The sequence below is a fragment of the Protopterus annectens genome, chromosome 6.part0 (genome assembly GCF_019279795.1).
Source record: "Protopterus annectens isolate FY-2018-M chromosome 6.part0, PAN1.0, whole genome shotgun sequence".
In the NCBI taxonomy this organism is placed as follows: domain Eukaryota; kingdom Metazoa; phylum Chordata; order Ceratodontiformes; family Protopteridae; genus Protopterus; species Protopterus annectens.
Window position 1 is genome coordinate 68,506,972 of NC_056737.1, and position 17,493 is coordinate 68,524,464.

The following is a 17,493-nucleotide window of genomic DNA, read 5'->3' on the forward strand; positions in this document are numbered from 1 at the left end:
AACCTGTGCCAGCCTTCCCTGTGTTTGTATATAAACCAAATCTGAAAGTGTGTGTGTGTCAGCTACTAGGGCAGGGACACAAAGCACTGGTTGGACAGAGAGGGCACTGGAGATTTTGGCTTGGCTACTTGTCTGAGATCTGTACCCTAGAGCTGTGCCAGTGGGGAGTCTTATTGGGGATCTGGAGAGAAAGGGAGAAACCAGCTCCAGACTGACTGTGATCTCTGTGTGCTCTTAAGGGAAAGTGTATTTTACTGTGTGTGTACTTGTTATCCTTCCCAATGTGGACGTCCCTCACTGGTGTTAGTGGTGAGGACTGTGACTCCTTGATTACTGGGCCAGTGCACAGGCGTCACAGTAAATACGTGCATTATAGTTACCTGTGGTTTAATTTATCTATAACCATGAATGCTACTGTTATTGTTGACTTCTATTGAGAATGTTTGTCTTATTGTATAAAACAAAGATTTTGGAAAAAAAGAAAAGTTCATTTACTAGTGCTTCATGATCGTGGGTTACTGCACTGTATATATTCTTCACACTTTTCTTTCTGTCTTAACTTTACAACTGTATGCATCTGTAAGTTCCATTTTTATTACCTATAAACAAACCACTGATATGATACTGTGTAACAGTTGACAATGCCTGATAAGTGTCTGATTTCTTGTATTTCATTTCAACTTGCTCACATGGTACTGATGTCAGAGCAAAGTGACAGAACTGATAGGCTACCCTGTTTACTACCACTTGTTGCTTCCATGCCTTGTCCTCTAGAAAATACACTCAACATAAATATGCCTGTGCTGAAGCCTGAATTCATGTGCTGCTCCTGCACAATTACACATGGTGTCAGTGCCATTACTATCTACAGCAGACAATGGACACCTGCTGTACAATATGACTGTTTGTAGTGCAATGTCACCATTCTATAAAATAGCACTGTGTGCCACTATGGCTGGGTCAAAATTCTCTGTTATTAACACTTGATAAGAGTCGATGTGTTGCTGGATCCACACACTGTTACAGCAGGATGTGCATAATCAAGGCCCACCATGCGTAAAAAGACAATCCTCCTGAGATTATACAATGTCACATTGCTTCAGTGACCATAGTTAGTTTAAATAAAGTAAAAAATAAATAAATACAAAATCAACATGGTGTTATGACAATGAAGCTTCTTGATACCAGATAATCAAACTTATCAATTTAAAATGAAGTTTGAGAACACACACACACAAACACTCTCGCAAATAACATACATGATAACTGATCCTATATAATATGTTTCTCCTCTACTTGACTTTGATTGGGTGCTGGACTCTATCCTAGCAAGTAATGGCATGAGGCAGCAACCACTCTTGGATGAGATACTAAGCCACCAGAAGATGCATGCACAAAAATAAACACACAAGTGCGCACACACACACACACACACACACACAGATGTGCTTCCTTATGGTGCTCCACATGAAAGACAACAAAATTGTGCTGCAAAAGAGGTGATCCAAGCCAAGCACCATAAGCAGGCAAAGCTAGTCATTGTCTATTTTTTATTGTCCTGCTGACGTATATATAATAACATCATTTTGCATCTCTCTGTTGAGGCATAGCATTATAACTATATTTATTTATTTAACATTTGTTGACTGGGAAAGTCCGACTAGGTTCCACAGATCCTGTTTTCAGTGGAGGCCCGGGGAGAAATGCTCCAGACGCATGTCTTTAGAATGTAGAAGGAAACCGGAGTACCTGGAGGAAACCCAAGCGAATGCAGGAAGAATATGCAAACTCCACACAGAAGGCACCCTGGTCGAGACTCAAACTGGAGAACCTCTTGCTGCGAGGTGACATCTTTAACCGCTGAACCACTGCACTGCCCAAGTAAGATTTATTGCAGAACTAAAATGAACATTGTATAATAAATGCAGCATGAAAAGCAATGCCTTTTTAGTGACTCTAGCACACAACAGCAGAGGAATTGTAGACATACACCCTTCCTAGGTCTGACTATGGTATTTATTGTGCAATTCTCAACTGAAGGAGCATGCTTGGATGTATAGGTTACCCTAACAACTGCAAAACAGAATGGTCTGCTTCTCCTATTTATTCATTTTTACTTGTGAGGTGTACAATACATCTTTAGATAAACAGGTCAGTGTTTCTAATATGCTTCAGCATTTTTGTGATTCTGCTCTGATTTTCAGACTAAAATAAGGTAAGCCAAGTGATGACACTCATTACACTTGTCCTCAGATACCCTAACAGATTGAGATCACATAGTTGACAAATCACATCAACAGTGTAAGTGTTACCCTTCAAACAGCAAATGATATTCAGAAGGAGCTCTTTGTAAATGGTGAAGTGAAACCTTAATGATCTTAAAGATGGCACAGTTAGGCATTACTGATCAGAGTGAACTTCCACTCCCAGCAGTGGCCGCAAAGAAGCAACTGACAGCCAAAAGAAACATTCAAGCGTCTTTTTAAACCTGTAGTTGCAGAAACCCTGATTAAAAAAATCAGTTTTCAGTTGTTTCATAATCTCAGGCTTCCCCTGCTTAGCTGTAAGCAAAGCAGTGTATTCAGTTCCACCCCAGTACTTCTTTCCATGACTGAAACCTTCTATTAAATACTAAAACAAAATGAGCCAGAACCAGTTGGGAGTTTAAAACATTCGCCATTAACATCATCATCTTATTCATCAGTTTCAGAGGACTCTGGACGCCCACCTTTGGTGCAGAAGGCTGTGGGTTCTATTCACACACCCAGGAGATGGATTGCCGAATAAGGGGAATGCTACACTCCTTAGTGTGCCGCCCTTTGGATGAGACATTAAAAGCAGGCCCCATCTGCTTGAGCTGGTTGAAGCTCAGGTAGATGCAAAAGATCCTATGGCATCTATCAAAATGAGTAAGGGAAGCTCCTTGATGCCTTGGTCAAATTTCTACTAGTAGTATAAATACCACCTCTGGTCTCCCCTGAAGAGACACTATTAGCTTGGTGAGACTAATCTGCTCAATGAAGAATAAATAAAATCATCAATCCCTTTTTATGTCATCATCTACATGGGCAAACTCCCCCCCTCCCCACCAAAAGGGAAAATATCTATCCCAGCAGAGTGCTGCCCCCCTGACATCTCAGATGCTCAGGTAAGAGCCGCCCTCTCCAAATCACCTCTCTCGATTCAATGCCACTTTCCTAACTGCAACAGCCATGCCTGAATGTTGCAGGTTCTCTCTCTCAAAGTCCATCCATCTCTTTGCTGAATGTCCTCATTTCCTCTTGCCTTCTTCCAGTCTCTTCCCAAATCTTCTTCACCAAGTCATCTTCTACTTTCCTGCATATTTAATGAAGCCACTGTAATCTGTTCTCTTTGCCTTCTCCAGAATTGGAGCTACTTTGGCTTCAGTTCAAAGGTCATTACTCCATCATCTGTGCTGCAGTATCCATCCTAACATGCATTTCAGGCAGTTCAGCTCCATCATCTCTAGCTTCTTCAACTGATCTGTCTTCACTACCCAGGTTTCTGTACCATACAGAAGTACAGGTCGCACCACTGTTTTCTACACCTTACTTTTCAACTTCTTTGGCACACATTGCCCCCAACATGCAGTGCCAGATGACTCCTGTTCTAGCTCTAACCTCTTCATTCAGACTTTCCTTCTCAACCCCACCCTTCTAGATTCTTAAAATTTTTAGCATGTTCCACTATCGTTCCATCTTAATTTTCAGCTTCTTATTATTTCCCAAATTTGCTGCCATGATAACTGTCGTCTGTTCAGTTTTGAATAACATTAACCTAACATTTGCTGAAGTTTTTGTTTAGTTTTTTTCTTACTATGATCATCATCTGCATTCAGAAGCTTTGTTGATCTCTCCCACACAACCTGTTTGCTAATGTACTTTATTACTAGTATGAAAAGCAGTGGGCTCAGACATGAACAATGATGCACTTTCATTCCCACTGGAACCCACTCTGAGAGTCCTAACACTATTTGCACTTATGTCATTGAGTCCTCATACATAGCTTGCACCAATTCTACCAGTGTTTCTGGGACCTTGAACCTTGGACCTTGGTTAAATGCCAAGAAATGCATAGTCATACCCTTCGGGAAAAACAAGGTTACCCCTAGCTACCATATAGGTGGCAATCCACTGAGCACAGAAGAAGTCATCAGGGATCTGGGGATCCAGGTTGACAGTAGCCTTTCGTTTGACACTCATGTTGCTAAAGTAGTTTGGAAAACCTTCTACATTGCCCACCTGATCATGAAGGGATTCACATCTAGATCAAGGGAGGTCATCGTCCCCCTGTATTCATCACTCATTAGACCTATGATTGAGTACAATGCCCCATTCGGAATGCATCTGACCCGACACCTGCAGCAGCTGGAAAGGCCCCAAAAGTTCCTCACCAAAAGGATAAAGGGTCTCAAAAATATGTCTTATGCTGCCCGACTGAAAGAACTCCAGCTCTATTCAGTCTCATACCGCTTGCTCAGAGGTGACCTGTGCCTGACATATAAGGCCATGTCAAACCCTGATTTGATGAATATGCTTCACCTCAAAAAATCTAGATCCCTCAGAACCACAAGGGTGGGAGACTTAAACCTTGACACGGTTATTAATAGAACGTGCTGGAGGGACAGATTCATCACCCAGAGACTCCCTATGCTGTGGAACAAAATCTCGGTGCATGTGAGGCAGAGCACCTCGCTGGCCTTGTTCAAGAGGAATCTTGACCAATGGATGGGGGATCGCAGATATACCCCAGGGATTACTTCAGTGTCACTGCTTGACAGAGGCACAGCAAAATAATAGGCATAGTTTTATTCAAACTAAAGGGGTGGCGAAAGCCAAATAACTATGGGCTAGGCTTATAAATGCCCTTGGGCAGATAGCCTAGTATGAACCTATGAACCTAATACAGGACTTTGGTTTTCATTGGACCTGGGCATATGCTTTTTGATTCTAGGAATTCCCAGTTTGACTCTTTCCTCATCTCTAGCTTCTTTTCCACGATCTGCCTTGCTGCAAATATTAGGTTGGTTTTGTTGCATCCTGCTCTGAATCCAAACGGTTCATCTTGCAGCTTACTTCCAGTTACACTGTGTATTCACTTATCAATCACTCTAAGGTCAAGAAACAAGGATGAAGACCTGGAAGTTGACTGGAGTGAAAGTAAATACTCAGGGATCTAGCTCCTCACCAAGAAGAAGAAGTAAAAGGTGGAGTTGAAAAAGAATGTCAGTGCCTCAAAACAGCATGGTTGAGGACTATAAGACAAATGTGATTCAAGATTCAAACTGAACTTTATTGTAATTTAGGACTACACGTGTAGACCTTAACGAAATTACCAGTATCAGTTCACCATGAGAGTACAGAAGCAGCGTAGGATACAAAAAATACAAAAAAGACACATCAAATGAAGGAATTAGAGACGAATGACTATGCCCCAAAAACATAAGAAAAAAGCTAACCCCTCTATATAGTCATATAAATACTATACAGTAGTAGCATGACAGGTGTGAAGATAGGTGAAGGCTGCCAGCCTAGCCAGATAGAATTTTGTAGATAATTCCGTCATTTGTAAATATTATTATAAGCCATAGGCTTGTTCTCTTAAATGGAAGAAAATGCTGTTAGATGTGGAACTGCAAAACTGTAACAACAGTGCACTCTGCTGTAACAAAGTTGATATGTCAATTCTTTGATGTCAAAACTCAGAGCAGAGATGTCTAGATAAAGGCATTCTGCCTATCGTTTTGAGGCCAGAGTTAATGGCTAGAATTTACATGTATTATTTCTTTTATTGCTCTGGCTTTCTGACCAGCTGCAAGATCAAAAAGGCTATTAAACTCTGAGTTCTGTTAGCCTGGGAACCAGGAGAGAAAGGGAGAAAGCAGCCCCAGACTGATTGTGATCCCTGTGTGCTCTTAAGGGAAACTGTACTTTACTGTGTGTATTTATTATCCTTTCAATATATCGATGCCCCTAACTGGTGTTATTGGTGAGGAATGAGGCTCCTTGATTACTGGGCCAGTGCATGGGCATCACATATTAATTGGTGGCAGTGGTGTGATATCCACACCACATATTAATTGGTTGGCAAATACTAACTGGCTTGTAGTGGTGTGGGTAGTGTGATGATTATGTCCTCCCTGTGGTTGTGTGGGTTTCCTCCCACATCCCAAAGACAAGCTGTAGGTGGATTGGACCCTCTAAATTGGCCCAAGGCATGACTGCGTGCATGTGTGTGCCTTCCATGGAAAGTTGGGTGCTGGGCTGGCAACTTGACACCGTAAAACTCCACTGCCAATCATGAGCGGACAGGTGATCCGCTATGGCGACCCCTAACTGGGAAAATCCGAAAGAAGAAGTGCATTGTAACCAACAGAAAATTTTATTTTGTTCCCAAGAAGTGATTACGTCTCTATATATTTTATGGGGATAGTCCCTTGTTATGATGAAAGGTACTAAAATTTCAATCCAAAGCTTTAAGTCCATATTAGCATTTATAAGTTTCCTAAATGAATTAATATAGTAATTAATCAAGTGTGTGTTTAGTAGGTTTTGCTATACTGTATTGCAGATACTTAGTAGGTTCCAAGGTTTATTAGCTTAGTTAGTAATTCCTTCCAACTAGTAAAGTGATTGGGATTTATCCATTCTATAATAGTTTTGGATAAGGATGCCTATATATGTTTCTATATCTGAAAAGTTTAATCCTCCTAGCTTCCATGGTCTAATATGATGGGTTAAGGCAATCCTATTTCTCCTAGGGAACCATAAGAATTTTAATAAAGATGAATTGATTTCTTTGAAAACACATCTTTCGGGAAGCAACTGAATAGCTGCAGCCATATACAAAATCTTGGGTAGTAAAACCATTTTTATTAATTGTAGTCGGTCTTCAAAAGTTAATAGTATTTTAGTCCATCTATCATCAATACAAAGTTTCATTGCATTAATGATATTGTTGTAATTTACTGATGTTATCTCATTTAGATCTTTACATAACACTATTCCTAAGTACTTTAGAGTAGATTCTTGTTTCCCTATAATATGGTTTTCTTTAACCTTTGCTTCTTTTTTTAAGAATAAAAAATTAGATTTTGATCTATTAAAGTGAACACCTGAAATCAAATAAAATTTCTCAATCACTACATCCAGCTCCTCTAAGGACTCTTTAGAATTAAGGTTCACAATATGTCATCGGCAAAAAGCATTATTTTAGAATTATATTGATTATATACATCTACCCCATTTATTTTTAGATTATTGCGTACTGTTTCTGCAAATACTTCAATGGCTAAAGCGAAAAGAATAGGCGTCAGAGGACAGCCTTGTTTAGTGCCCTTTGTTACATAAATAGATTGCGATGTGAATTTAACATAGGCTAAATTGTTTATTTATATATATATATATATATATATATATATATATATATATTTTTTTTTTTTTTAATAAGTGAATAAAACAAGGGGGAAGTCAAATAGTGTTTGCATTCTAAATAGATAACCCCAATTTTAGAGAGTCAAAGGCTTTCTCTATATCCAAACCTACTCTAAGTGTCTTTTTATTTTCTTTATTTATGTAATCTATAAGAGTAAGTATCATTTTGATATTGTTGTGTGTGTCTACTGTATATAAATCCTGTTTGGTCATTATTTATTGTTTTAGATAATGGTATCTTGATTCTATTAGCTAAAATTGACATGAATAACGTATAATCATTATTCAACAATGATATGGGCCTATATGAGGTACATACATTTGGTGTTTTATCCTCTTTTAGAATCAGAGTATTTCAAGAGTATTTCCAAGAGAGTGGTATTATTGCATTTGATTGAACTTATATAAAAATTTTATGTAGAAGGGAGATTATCGTTGGAGGGAAAAGGTTATATAACTCCATGGTGATACTTGTCTATTCCTGGTGCTTTTACCTTCTTTAATTCTGTCAATAATTTCCCTATGGGATATAGGCTTTTGTAAATCTGATTTTAATTCTTCTGGTATTTTTTTAATATTGATAGAATTACTATCCAAGTTTAGTTGGTCAATATGAGAGTTGTCTTTTTTAAAGTGTTCCATGTAGTGATATCTGAATGCATCAAGAATATCTCCTATATCTGATACTTTCTCTCCTTTCATTATAAATGTTATTAGCTTTGGCTTGTATTTTGATTCTTGTGGATAAGTTGTGTAGATATTTAGGAGAGGTGGCTAAGGAGTTTACTTTTAATTTTTCTAAAGCTAAACTAATTGTATGTCTTAATATTTCATTATATATTTATTTAACTCCTCTACTTTTAATTTGTGGAGAGTCTTGTTTTTTTCAGTTTTAATTGACATACGTTTGGATTGTGCATCTAATAATTCCGTACCGTACTCTTTTATTTTTGTACCAGTTAAGAGTTTTACCAAATATATAAGCTTTTAATGAGTCACATATCATTACTTTATTGATTTCTGTTGTATAATTAGTATCTAGAAAAAAATGTAATTCTGATAACAGCCAAGGTTTAAATTCTTTCATTTTTGTTATATATGATGGAATTCTAGAGGATTAAAGGTTTGAAATCAGTTTGGATTTTTAAAATCTAAGAATCATGGTCTGAAAAGGGGCATGGAGTAATTGAGAAATTAGTGATTTTAAAATGCAGATCTTGAACAATTAATATTTTGTCTATTCTAGTTTGAGTGCCAAATCTACGGTCTCGGTGGGAAAACAAAGATTTATCATCTTTCATATTAAATGTATCTAATAAATGAAATGATTCAATACACTTTTTTAAAAAGTTTGAAATGGAACCAGTCCGAATGGGTCTCTTATTAGTAGTTTCAGAAGAATCTAAAATGCAGTTGAAATCTCCTCCCATTATTAAATTACCCTTATAATTATTAAAGATAAAATCCAAGCGTTTTAATTGTTCCTACTTCAATACCAAGAAACCAGTACAGATTTACCAATGTCGATATTCTTTGTCTTCATGTTTATAAGTGATTTCTGGGATTATAATATTCTTTTCCCATAAGATTGTTATACTTTTTGTCTTATTCTTGTGGGTAGACTGAGCTAAGATCAAGGGTTGGGAGGGTGGCCTAATGGTTAAGGTGTTTGCCTTACAAACACAGGGTGCAGGGATTGAGTTTCACAAGGGATAATTGGTTAGGCTTAAAATGGCTCACAAGGGCAGTTAGCTTAGTACTAATCTATGAACCTATAATGCTTAGGATTCCAAGAATAACTATCATTTGTTTTGAAATGTGTCTCTTGAAGGAAGACTACCTGTGCTTTGTTTAATTTTAAATATTTCAATAATTTTGATCTTTTACTTGGGTTATTTAAACCATTGGTATTCAAGGATAGTAAGGTCAAATCCATATCAGTTTATTGTCAGGAAAATAAGTTAGACATATTCCTCTGATAACAGCAAATGTTGTTTTTATGTGTAAGTATTTAAAAGAAGTTGTCAGTCTTATTTCTTTTATAAATATCAGTACGATATTATATTTTTGTCAGGCTTAAGAAGAATTTTTTTATGTAATAAGATAAACATAATAAAAATTGATGCAACTAAATTCCACTCTAGACATGGGATGAAAATCACTCCTAATCTAATGGATAAAAATAAGTCTATTAGATTATTGCTCATACCTTTAACAAACAAAAACCACTGAGCTCAATAAACTAAACTAATATACAGAGGGCAATTTATAAAGAAATATGCAATCTAAAATGTTCTTATATCAGAAAATACTATTTTTAAAGTTATAATCAACAATTTTACTACATTAGGAAATATCTGCTATGTAATCACCTATATGGAATTCTTACATTTTAAGCATATATATCTTCAAAGAAATTATTAATATGAATCAAATGAAATGTCTTTGTTCTATGAATATTAATAGTAATAACTAACTGATGCTAAAGAATGTATGTATTTCTTTCTAGTAAATCTGACTCAATTTAATAACTTTATGATATCCTACTGCCCATAACGTTATGGTAATAGAATTTAGTTGTAGTAATAATCAATTAATAATTAGTATTTATATGTTGTAAACAAGCAATGTTTGTTATACTTCACAAAATATCCCTATTAAAAAAGGTGTGATTGTGTTGCTTATGGTACAGCACTAATGCTATTACTTATAGGAGAAATTACACCATAACACACCAGTTAATATGCATTTAACTACAGTTTTACTATTATCTACAATTTACTACTACAGACTCCTACTCAGATACCACAAAATCATACTAATTCACACATTGAAGAATGACAGGTCACAGTTAAAAGGCATTCTATACACTAACTTATATCTCAAAATGTATAGAAATATTGTTTAATAGCCTGTTCTTTTGTTGTATTTGTAAATGTTATGGACTGTGACTCATAAATCTAATTTGATGTTTATGAATGTAACCACTTTAACTAATGATTATTAATAAATAAACAGGTACTTTAAAGAGCCATAAATGTATGAAGTTTCCAATATTATCCACTATATCATATTTACCCATTTCTAACTGAAGGAGATATTGAATATTAACAGTATTAGCATACGTAAGTTCTTCTACTTAAGATTGAAGACAAGTATCTGACAGCCACTACATGAAATTATGTCTTATAAGTTCCCTATACTATAAAAACGCTAGAATTTTGGACAAATTGTTCAATGCAAACTTTGCAAACTTTTGATATTCAAATAAAAATAAGAGTATATAATCAATATTACAAATAGTATAATCAATGAAACATGTCAGAGATAATAATCATCAATCTTACTAACATACAAATATTTATCTAGTTTCATTACTGGCATGTTTAAATTGTAAAATCACTCAATAAATAAAAATAACAAAAATAGAGTATTCTAGTTGCAAAGCGTCCCCACTTTTTCCCCTCCTTTCTCTGCATAAAAGATTTTCATGTTTAACAATCAATAGTACATTAGAGAAACTTTATAAGTCAGCAGCCACAAGCTCTCTTAATGTCAAAATCATTGAGTACAAGCATAATGAATTTAATAATGTTTATAGTCCACTAACTATAAATAATATTACTTGCAATTTTTCTGGATAATGATTAACAAACCAACCAATCAAGTGTCAGAATTCTCTTCTGTATCTATTGATTGTTATGCAGTGGCAAGACCTGAAATAATTGATTAAAATATTATCAATTCCAATGTTATGCATTTCCCAGATGCTAAGAAAATCTGAAATATTGTTTATAATTAAAACATAAGATGCTTATTCCAGATTATAACAATTTGCATTCTCTAAAATGTCACATTCATGTTGACTGTCCTGCATAGCCTTATTATTTTAATGTCAGCTTGAAAGGCACTTATTCTAAAGGCAATGCCATATTTACTAAACATAATCCAGATAGGTATCTGGAATCAGGAATTCAATCTAAACAAATAACTTAGATTATTATACATTTACCAATTTACATCAAAGGATCAACACATGCATGTTTCTTCCTACCTACTTTGCATTTAACCTTGCCCATAGTTTCTTGTTTATGGAGTTAATAAAACAAACTAAAAGTGAATTGCTAATTTACCCAATAGTCATCTACTATAATTATTTCAGGTTGCCTCATATCTCTTTTTACATTAAATACTTTGGCACTTCGTAAGCTGGCAGCTATAAGGAACACTGTTTGTTTCACCTATTGTGAAAATGCCTGCCGAGATTCACCTCAGAAGCTTCACATAGCCGTTTAGAGATTACGTCATTGTTTCCCGTTGCCATGGACACCTAAGTGAAGTGAAAGCTGCTCAGGGTTTCGAGAGAAGCAATCTAAAGTGCTTGTGAGGCTTACATATTACAAAAGCTTCACTTCTGTCTCCCACCAATGTAATCTTTCCCTCCTTTTTTATAACAAGCAGAAAGAGGAAAGAGAAGTAATCTGATATTTAGACAGTTGTAAACAACAAACAAATACTAGCGGATGTTCCAGGCCACAATCAATAAGTCTACAGACGCAGCGACAATTCCCCAACCACCCGACAAGCACATCATTATTTCTCACACTACATCATCCCAGGTGAACCAGAAACACGCCAGTGCTTTATCCAAACAAGCTAGTCCTATAACAGCTTCTGTGCACAACTTCTTAAGCATTTTCAGCATCCACTACAATATTACTTGAATAGCTGTCAGACACAACTGCGAACATGAATAGTGTATGAAACAGTCACATTAACCAACAAGCAATTGTACACAGCCTATACTAGTACAATATTGGATTTGTGTACAATGTCAGCTAAGTGCATATCAACAAAACTATTCAATGCATAACCCAACACAGGAGTAACTGCGACAATCTGAACCACTGCCATTTCTATTATATAATCAAGCGGACATAGGCATACACAGTCTAACAAGCAGACGGGTACTCCAAGACCACAAAGAATATAATAATTTGGCTAACTGAAATGAAATAAATTAAAAAGTGCCTCATTTAACCAAACCAATTTAGTTAAATAAAATAGATAAGTGAAGTCAGCAAGCAAACAAGAGATGATAGCGCTCGCCAGTCACAGCAAAGAAGCCATCTATATTTGTGTGGTATAGATGTTTATGATACATAATACATGGGTTTTATTTCACTAATAAAGTGAGCTAAACAATCTTAACCTACCTGTACCAGTGTGGAAAACCATTTAATTCCTCGATTTTCCAAAATTAAACATGAATGCTTCCAGGTTAATTATATATCTTTTTGTTTTAAGCAGATATGCAAAATACATTCTCATTTTAACTAGTTTCTGATGACAGTTCATATCACAGTTGATTCTTCAGGAGATTAGTATAAACAGTTACTTTTTTTAGAGCAAATGTTTTGGAATCAGTCTTTTCTTTTTTCTTCTCATCAGTCCTAGCACTTGTTTCTTTTATTTGTTTAAGAGATGGGGGTGGTATCTATTCCATATCTTCTGGGATAGAAATCACATTGTTGTTTTTAATAAATGAAGAAGCTTCTTCTAAATCATTAAAGGTTCTCATCTTGTTGGCATACAGAATTTTTATCTTAGCTGGAAAGGCAAGCTGTGCCTTGATATTGTTGTGTTTTAGTAATTTTATCATTGGCCATACTTTTTTCCTTTGTTCTATTACTCTGGTGGAATAATCACCGTCAAACCTTATCCAGTTCTGATTATATTTTAAAGGTTCTTTCCTCCAGGCAGATCTTAAAATTAATTATTTGCCCAAATACGAAACAAATTTTATAACTATTGATTTAGGAGGAGTATTTGCTGATGCAGAAACAGATTTCCCCAGAGCTCTGTGCGCTCTCTCAATACCAAAGGATAAACCTTCTTTTAAGTCTAAGAAATCAGGTAGCCAAGTTGTTAAAAAGGAAATAATGTCCTCACCTTCTGTGTTTTCAGGTAACCTGAAGATTCTAATGTCATTTCTCCTTTCTCTAGTTTCCAAGTTATCTACTTTGCTCAGCAGCCGGGTATTTTGCTTAAGAAGATATTCTTTTCGTATTTCTTCCGTAAGTCTCCCTTCAATGTCATTTAGAGATGACTCTAGGTTTAATATTTTTGACTGATGTTGTAGCAGTTCCTTGAAAGTATCAGTCTGTTTTGGCAGTTCATTTTAAGATTCTCTTAAGTTTTCTTTAAAGTCATGCATCTTCAATGATAATTCCTGTAAGGTGGTTGTCATCATTTGTAGTTCCTTTCTTAAAGCTGCATCATGGTGAGAATTCCTTGAGTTGCTCATTTTCAGAATCTGAAATAATCTCCAAATTTTCTGACAGGAACATTTTAATGGAAGTCCACCAAAATTACTATTTATAGTTTAGTTGTTTATTTATAAGTTTTTGTTATTATTTCTTTAAAGAGATAACATTTTCCCTGTTTAATTTTACTAGTTTATGGAGCTCTAAAGTTCTGCTGCTTTCAGCTGGCCATTCAGGCTCCGTCCCAGCAATCTAGCTTTTGATCATCATTCATGTGTTTATGGTGGTGAGGAAATTATTCTATATTTTGCAACTTATAAACAAAGGGATGGCATCTAGGTCAAAAGAAGTCATCATCCAACAACTAAAATGTCCATTCTTTTATTGAGGAATACAGAGTGCAAATAACATGTCCTGTACAGGTTGCCTCAAAGCCCTATCCTTGTATTTTATCTCCTGGCTGTTGATGGGAGATCTATGCTTGTCATACAAGGCATTGTCAGATGCACTTTGATGGGCATCTTACATGTTCACAAACCAAATATCACCATTACCCATCCTAATGATTTAAACATTACTTGCAATATACACAGGAGAGACAGGTATGTATCCCTACAGACTACCCCTTCTCTAGAACAGTTTCCCCATTCATGTAGAGCAGGATTCCTCCTTAATCCAATTTAGTTGTTGGGGAGCAGCAAATTCAATCCCTGGTTTGACATCTATGTCTCTAATGGACCATGCAGCCTGTAAATGGTTCATCTCCCAGGCCCTTACATGTTCACAAACCAAATATCACCATTACCCATTCTAATGATTTAAACATTATTTACAATATACACAGGAGAGATAGGTATGTATCCCTACAGATTACCCCTTCTCTAGAACAGTTTCCCCATTCATGTGGAGCAGGATTCCTCCTTAACCCAATTTAGTTGTTGGGGAGCAGCAAATTCAATCCCTGGTTTGGCATCTATGTCTCTAATGGACCATCCAGCCTGTAAATGGTACATCTCCCAGGCCCCTGCTTGTAAATGTTTTATCTCCCAAGTCCCTGCTTACACTTAACAAGGGTACTAGAACTTGTCAGAGATTTGGGATGCATGGCTAGGCTTAAAAAAAAGCCTTAGTGGTCATTAGCATAGTACAAACTTATGAACCTATACACTACACAAAACACTAAAACCCTATAAAAGTTAATCAACACAATTTGCAGATTTATTTGCCTTTCCAGCTGCAAGAAATACTGCTGCCTGCCTATGTCCAAACTTACTAGTGACCTAATTATTGCCATGACCACATTTATCTTCAACTGTCTAATCGACAAACGAATCTTTGTAAACTATTGCCACCCCCACCTACAGCTAAACTTGGCCTTAGGAATCATTCATCTTAAAAATCATTTGACCGATATGCTGAGCTTCTCATAAGGCATGCTATCAGCCGAGTACATCCAGAAATTTAAAAAAATCCTCTGAATACATGATGTTAAAAACTTCTCATCATATAAAACTTTTAGAAACTATATTACAGACCATCTAAAAGAACTATATAAATGTAACTGCTTCAACAATCTTGGGTAATTATAAATTGTGACCCGCTACATCTTATTCCAAAATACTATTAGCACTGTTCTCAATTTAAGTAGCTAAAACATTATCGATTATAAATATTTACATAATTAGTATCTATTGCAATGTCATTCAGTACAGATACCCATTAACTTTATGGATGAAATTTTGCTCACTTTACTTGTGCATTAGAGTTCTCTTGCTCCTTAAAAAGAATATTTTACATAGTTCTCACCTTATGCAACATGTGAACTCAAACTGCATTCAACCCTGTATATCAAAACACAATATTTAGCATCAAACGTATCTGCTTGAGGGCATAGTCAGTTAATTCTGTGTCACTTGTCTGTGCAATCTTGGCTGAAAAGGGTCCGCAGGTTTGCCACTTAGTTAACAAAACTAAATAAATAAAAAAACAGAATGTGCTATTACATTAAAGAAACATGAAATGTTTGAGCTTAAAAAATGCTTTGACTAAAACATGCTCCGAAAGCTGAACACATTACTGCTACTGAATATCAAAATCTACAGACAGAATGTCTGTGGTGGTAATCTTCCCAGTGAATTACCATGGTATGCAAATAAATGAACTGCTTCTTACTGAAATTGGTACACCTTGTTTGCTGTAGCATAGACTAGATCCAGGCCTGCTGAATCTAGCTTTGGTTGTATAACTTGAGCACTAATCCAGGCATTCTTTAAAGTATTCAATTGTATTTATTACTGCATGGTAGTAACTTGATTAAAATGTAGCTATCATTCTAAGTCTTTTGGATTAAGCCCTTGGGCTTCACACCAGTTGTTTTACATTAAGAAGGTTCGTGGTCTGCACTCTTGTGGGAGGAGAGGCTGGACTCTGTCCTTCTGAGCTGGGAATTTCTGGTTAAAGGCTTATAGTGCCTGCATATATGAACTGTTTCTTACTGAAATTGGTACACCTTGTTTGCTGTAGCATAGACTAGATTCAGGCCTGCTGAATCTAGCTTTGTTTGTATGCTTGTTGTTTGTTTGCTTATTTCCCTGAAACGCTAATTTCACCTAAAACGCGGCTTTTCAGTGCTTCTGTGGATCCCTAGTGATATCTGCATTGCTTACTGTACTTACTTCCTTGTTTCACTTGAAAGAAAGTTACTGTTTGCCGTTTTTGCATTTAAGTTACCTGTAACACATTGCATTTAAGTTATCTGGCACTTGCTCACTAAGTCAGCACTAAAAAATTAAAAGCACTACACCCTCACAAACTCCCTTGAGTACCTTGTTCCCCATTGGCCCTTTTTTTTAAATTATAAAGGAATTCCCAATACTATTCTAGCATGTCCAAAGGTCAGTTGTCAATCTCCTCTCCGGTCCAGCTGGTGAATCTGGAAATCTTGAGGCAATGTTACAACTGCCTCATGTACACAGACAACCCTCTCCTCCTCCCAACAAATTCCAACACATGTGAGAGATGCAAACATATAGCCAAACTGGAGGCTAAGCTCTCTCAACTCAGTACTGGCGTAACCAGTCAGGAGGAGAAGGAAACCACACTCACTACAATTCCAGTCTCACAAAGACCTACCACGACAGCAAACCAATCACATAAACACACAAAAACATACTCGGAGGCTCTAAATAAAAATCTTCCTAAGCAGCAGAGACCTCCAAAGCAGACACCCAAGCAACCACTACCCCAAAACAAAACATGTGCAACACATAGCTCACAAAGCCAGTGTGCCGAACAGTCACAGCCCTTAAGGCTAAACAACACACCTGATACACTTGTAATAGGTGACACTATCTTCAGGCACACTGAAGTCCCGCTCACCAGGCTGAACAAGGAGAAGGTCACGGTGAGCTGCCTGTCGGGTGCTAGGATCCACCACATAACACAAGCACTCAGGTCACTCCAAGGCAAGTACAAATATGACTCAGTCATTGTCCATGCTGGTGTGAATGACCTGAGACGTACCTCCCTGGACTACATGAAAAGAGACATAGAGGAGCTCTCTGAGCATGTAGCCCAGGCCAGTATGACCCTGACCTTGAGTAGCATCTTACCCTCACCAAGAATAATGCCACAATATGAAGACAAGATGATCAATTTCAACAATTGGCTTAAGTATTGGTGTAATTCAAAGGGGATCCAATGCCTGTCAGCCTGGGATGACATGCTCGACAAGCCAGAATGCTTCGCTAGGGACGGCTTGCACCTGTCACCCC